General features: G+C 35.4%; 1 pseudogene; it reads right to left on the bottom strand.

The window, feature by feature from the left end:
• Nucleotides 1-5,787: 5,787 nt before the first annotated feature.
• LOC136327711 (U2 spliceosomal RNA) lies at nucleotides 5,788-5,895 on the bottom strand (annotated as a pseudogene).
• Nucleotides 5,896-6,471: the final 576 nt, after the last annotated feature.

Here is a 6,471-nt window from a genome sequence, read left to right as displayed (position 1 = left end):
CCAGTGAGAGACCGCCATAAATCTAATTATTTTTTCCTATCTAAACTGAAACTCTCCAAGGTTGGTGGTAAGGGAGGGGGCGAGGACTCTTCTCTCTTAGCTTCATTGTTTCCCCTACATCATTGATCCTAGTGCAAGGGACAGACCAGGAAATCAAAAAGCGTTTGTTGATTCAAGGGTTGATTGATTCAGAGGGACTTGAGTGCATTTGTAAACATCCTTTGAGGATCTTGCATCCATTGGAATAAAACACTTCATGTTTTATTCAGTTCTTTCCCAATATGCAAATGTGCAGGTGCCTTGATGGCATATAGATAACACATTACACATACACATTCACACTTGCACACCAGAGAAATGACTGCTCACGTAGAAGACACAATTAGAGGAACATTGTGTTTCAGAAATCTATTGGGGTTTAATGCAAGAATGACTGCATGTATTTCTTAGATCTGGCAGCCTCCTTCTGCAAGGCAGACTTCCTTGCAGCCTTGGTGAAACAGGAAATTTTTAACTTAGCGTGATTTAGAGCTAGAAAGACCAGACAAGGAGCCAGGTCATTCTTGAATTCTAGCTCTGTGATTCCTAGCTGGGTGTCCCAAAGCAAGTCACTCAAGCAAACCAAACTTCAGTTCCTGATCTGTAAAAATGCAACAAAAATATTTGCCTTGAATAAGTTTTAAGATTGGAATAAAGCATCAAAGTCATGTAAATGGAGATGATTTGCAAACTGTAAAGTGGAATGAGTGAGTGAATAACAACAAGCTAGTTTCACTACAGCCCCAGTCAAATCTTAACAGCCCAACTCTTCAGAGCTGGGAAAAAAATATGTCAGTGTTTTTAAACTGTGGAATCAGATCACTGGGTCCATTTCAAATTGCTGTAAAAGCATATAATTAACTTTCAGTATTTTACATTCCTTGACTATTCAGTAACAGCTGTCGCCATAGTTCTTCTAAGGTATCCATATCTATGTTTCCCTCATATTTTATACCCCCTTTTCTCCCCAATAATTGGATGTCCCCATCTCCACTAACTAAAGATATGTTGATGCTTTTCAATACTACGTATAAAGATGTAAGGAGTCACTTTTGTTCCTTATTCACATTTTTCTACTGTTATGTATATTTGATCTCCCTTATAGACTCCTGTGTTTTAAAATATGAAAATCATGTGTAAATGCCTCAGGCCCATATATCAAGATATAATTAACATGTTATTTTTCTTTTTCTTTTGAAAATTAAAGGCATTCAATTAAAAGCAAAGACAATGTCTACCATTGACTATCACCACCATATAAAAAAAGCAAGACCTTTTGAGATAAAGGTTGGATACATTTAGCTTTATGAAATTTTTTTTTTATTTTTTAACTCTGTTTTAATTAATATTTTGAATTGTATTTTTACATAAGCAGTACATTCAACATGATTTAACATTTAAAGAATAAAAGAACATACAGTCAAAATTCTCGCCACTTTGATCCTTTAGCTCAGGTGTTGGGAACCTTTTTGGCTGAGAAAGCCATGAACGCCACATATTTTAAAATGAGAAAGAGCCATACAAAGATCCATGTACATTATGCCTTAGACAATAAAAATTTGGTGTTGTCCCGGAGGACAGCTGTGATTGGCTCCAGCCACCCGCAACCATGAACATGAGCGGTAGGAAATGAATGGATTGTAATACATGAGAATGTTTTATATTTTTAACGTTATTATTTTTTTAATTAAAGATTTGACTGCAAGCCAGATGCAGCCATCAAAAGAGCCACATTCGGCTCGCGAGCCATAGGTTCCCGACCCCTGCTTTAGCTGTTTAGCTCCCTTTCCCACAGCCGGTTGTTATCAGCCTCTTCTGAATATATCTGGAGACTCTGTACACACACACACGTGTTTGTGTGTGTATGTTAGCCTTTACTACACAGATGGTAGCATGCTGTATACACTATCCTTCACCTCACTTTTTTCATCTAGCAGGTTTTAGATATTTCTCTATAACAACTCTGGAAGAGTTTCTTGTTCTTGTTCATGGCTGCATGGTATTCCATGGGACAGAGGTGCCATATTTATTTCATCAGTAACCTGCTGATAGACATTTAGAATGTTACCATTTATTTGTTACTGTAATCAATCATCAATGAGTGGTCTGCTGTAGTCACCATTTTACTTATGTGTAAGTATATATTTAGATTAAATTTCCCATAGTGCAATTACAAAATATAAAGGTCTGTTCAATATTGTCAAAGTGCCCTTAATAGATATAGCTTTGATTTACTCTCTCCCCAAGCATGAGAGTCTATTTCCCCACACCTCTATCAGCACAGTAGGTTATGAAACTCTTCTCTCTTAGATAATAAAATAAGTGAAAATGGTATCTCTTTGTAGTTGTATTTTCAGTTCTCTTAATCCGAATGAAGTGAGCACCTCAATAACCAATTGTATTTTTTTCTCATAAACTATATATTCATGTTTTTTATGCATTTTTTCTTCTGGGACGTTGGTCATTTTATTGATTTATATGAACTTTTTGTATATCATATAAATTAGCTTCTATCTATGGTAAGATTTAAAGATTTTTTTTTTTGGTTTGTCATATAACTTTTGATTGCATGTGGTATTTTGCCATAAATATTCTTTATTCTAATTTACTGAAGTTTAATGTATCTATCTTTCCTTTTAGCTCCTGAGATTTGTGACATGGTTAGAAAGACCTTCATCACTCTGAGATTATAAAATAATTCTGGGACGGTTTCTTCTAGTACTTTTATAGTTTTACTTTTTACCCTTAAATCTTTGATCCATTTTTTAAACTTATCCTGGTGTAACACTTGAAGTATGAATTCAACTTAAATTTTTTTCCAGATAGCGACCCAGTTTCCTAACAAAATTAATTGAATAATCCATCTTTCCTCACTGATATGAAATGGAAATTTATCATATACTAAAGTTGCATAAATCTTCAGGCCTATTTCTAGATTTCCAATTCTATGACATTGACTGCCAGTTAATTCATACACCAGAACCAAACCTTTAATTATTGCAACCTGGTAATGTCTTTTTAATAGGTGATAATGCTAGTCTTTCTCCTTTTTATTTTTTTTCACTTTCTTCCTTTTCTTCTTTGTCTATTTTTTTCCATTTAAATTTCAGATTCATCTTGTCTGCTTCCACAAATCTCATTGACTTTTTAAAAAATTAGGACCACATCAAATTTACTATAAATTGCACTCAGGAATAAAATTAATAGTCTCATGTTTTTGAGTTCTTTTATCCTAAAACACGGTATGCCTAACAGTTTGTGTAAGTTGTCACATACCATCGGTAGCATATATCTCACACACACATATTTCTTATTTGATTTATTATTAGGGATTTTGTATTTTTAAGGCCCATTGTAAATAGTGTGTTCTCTTTTACTGAAGCTTTAACAAATTGTTTTCTGTTTTACATAAGAAAGATATTGATTTTCCCGCTTTCATCTCACTGAATTTTCCTGCTGCTTGCAATAGGTTTTATGTATATCGTATACATATAACAACTTAAACATTGCTAAGTTGTATACCTCTAATTTCTGCCTCTTGGTATAATGGCTTTTGCTGACACTTCCCAATGATGTTGAAGAACAGCAGTGATAAGGACGTTATTGTTCTATTTCTGACTCTAATGTCTTCTGACTGCTGATGTTCCTAGTGTTTCCTTTTCAATAAGATGCTGGCTTTGTAGTTGAAATAATAATTTATTACGTTAAAGAAACTCTACCTATTTCTATTTTATGAGCTTTTCCTTTTTGTTTTTTCTTTCTTTTTAAAAAGTAAATTTTAAAATGTAAAGGGCTTTCTTTCAGTACCTACGAAGAAGTCGCTCTGACTGTCTATTTTGTCCCATGACCACGATGAGATAGATTTCCTAAGGACCATCTTTGTCTTTCTAGACTAAACCGTACTTCGTTCAAGTGGTTTATAGTCTTACTTTATTTAGGATTTTGGCATCAGTATTGGTACATGGGAGTTCACCTATTATTTTATTTTTCCATGCAGTCCTTATCAGGTTGTGATGAAAAGTTTCATAAAAAGATTATCCTTACTGTTTGTGAGCTTTCTTCCCACTGCTGCCACCACCCTGTCCACGCTCAGCAATGCAGTAAATAAGCTTAATTGCATTCTTTAAACTTTTAGTACAATTTCTGAAACTGAAACTTTTCCCCTTGGTGTGTAGGAGAGGGAGATGTTAATATTTTCCCCTGTTTTATATACAGTAACTGGTCTGTTTAATGTTTCTAGTATATTTTCTAGGGTACTTTTCATTTCACCTATGTTTTTAAGTTTATTGCTATAAAGTTTAGCTCAGTGATTTCTAAAATTTTCCTGTATATCTTTAGTACTATCTCTCATTATTTCTTGTTTTGCGTACTGTCCTTTCTTCCCTTTTTCATCTTTAAATGAGCCAACAGCTTAAATATTTTATCGTAAAATCAGCATTAAAATTTATTCGTTCTCCTTCCAATTTCACCTTCCTTGCTGAGGTCACTTTTTCCACCATGTTCACTGTATTCTGTTAGATAGTGTTTCAACTCCTCCCGTTATCCTGAGTTCTCGTATTGTGTTTGTGTGTGAGAGATCTGGTTTTACAGAGATGATCACTTTAAATTTGTGTGTTTGTGTGTTTGAATTTGGGGAAAATATTTGACTATAATTTCTAAGTTCTCCCGTGTCTCCTTTTGGATTACTCCTCTTGGAAATAGATGCTTTTTACCCCAAACCAGCTATTGGCTAGAGGGTTATGTTGGGAGAAGTCAGGGTCATGTCCCAGAACACCAAGACTTTGTTAATGACAAAAGCCTTATATATGACTTCCACAGCCTTGCTTTCTCCCCAGCCAAAGGATAAACGAAGATTTGTCGGTTATTGAAATTCAGAGTCTGCTCTTCTGCCAGGCAGCTAAGAAGCAGTTGACCATCTATACCAGGGGTTCCACAAACTACAGCCTGCAGACTGCATGTGGCCCCCTGAGGCCATTTATCCGGCCCCCACTGCACTTCCAGAAGGGGCACCTCTTTCATTGGTGGTCAGTGAGAGGAGCACAGTTCCCATTGAAATACAGGTCAGTTTGTTGATTTAAATTTCCTTGTTCTTTATTTTAAATATTGTATTTGTTCCCATTTTGTTTTTTTACTTTAAAATAAGATATGTGCATAGGGAGTTGTTCATAGGTTTTTTTATAGTCCGGCCCTCCAACAGTCTGAGGGACAGTCAACTGGCCCCCTGTGTAAAAAGTTTGGGGACCCCTGATCTATATATACAGTTCCTTGTGCAGCCTCGTTGCCTCTCCAGTGACCGAACCTGGTGGTGTGACCAGCTAGGAACTCTGCCTCCTGTTGCCTCTAGGGATTGCACGCTTTGCTTTTATGAAGCATACATAATTCAAGGCTTCATCTGAGATCTGAAGCCACTTTGTCTTCTTTCAGTGTCCTTTACTTCTCCGCTTCGCACCATTTCCATATATTTTGTGGTTTCAGATTATAGCAGTCACCTTGTTGTATCCAAAATGGTACTGATACTTTTATTTATCATCCTTATTGTTTTGGGATAATTTCCAAGAAGAAAAAGAGGAAATTCTAGTTTATGTTCCAACAGAAAGTGCCCTTTTTAATATTTTAATACCTTATACAATAATGTATTATTCTCTTTACCTTTAAGTTAAAAAAAATCATTGACACCACTTTTAATGAAAATTAACTAGTAAATATGCATAAATAACTACGGATCTCTATCCTTTATTATTCTCTATTTTGTGTTTAACCCAGGATTAGCATAAAACCCCTCAATATATAGGTGTAGAATTAAACCGATAAGAAAAGCAACTACACTTGATCTTAGCCAAAAGGCCAAGAAGTGATATACAGTTGTAGAATTAATAAATGTGGGTTACAAGGCATATTCAACAATTGCCTTAAACCAGGGGTTAAACCCAAGTACAACATGGCCTGTAAATGTGGTTTGGCCTGAATAGAATTTCTTAGGCAGGTGTGCTCTCTGCAGGTTCTCCTAGTCTTCCCTGAACTTGACTGCTTTGCCTGGCTGCTTTACACACACACTTTATCTTCTTGACCTCCAAAGTTGTTTGACATTGGGACCTCAGCACATATTTAATTAAATATGTCAAATCATATTATCTGGACATTTTTATTTTAAAAAACAATGTTATCATACACACACATACATACACACACACACACAATCTAGAGATTAACAAAATTAGAGTTGGCCTGGAATAAACACTAGAAGAGAGCTTGACAGGATATTTAATCCATTTCCAGCCTCAGGTAAGATAGTGCTTCATTAGTTAGAGCTTTCTGCCTTCTGGACCAGATATTGCACTTTAAATAGACACCAGGAGGAATAAATAGTATAAAGTGGTACCTAAAGGCTGTCAATATCTAATTACAGAGTCTCATCTTTCTGGGGTGTGGTCC

This window comes from Saccopteryx bilineata, chromosome 2, assembly GCF_036850765.1.
Source record: "Saccopteryx bilineata isolate mSacBil1 chromosome 2, mSacBil1_pri_phased_curated, whole genome shotgun sequence".
NCBI lineage: Eukaryota > Metazoa > Chordata > Mammalia > Chiroptera > Emballonuridae > Saccopteryx > Saccopteryx bilineata.
The sequence above is the reverse complement of the archived record's forward strand: the minus strand, read 5'-3'. Positions and strand labels throughout refer to the sequence as shown.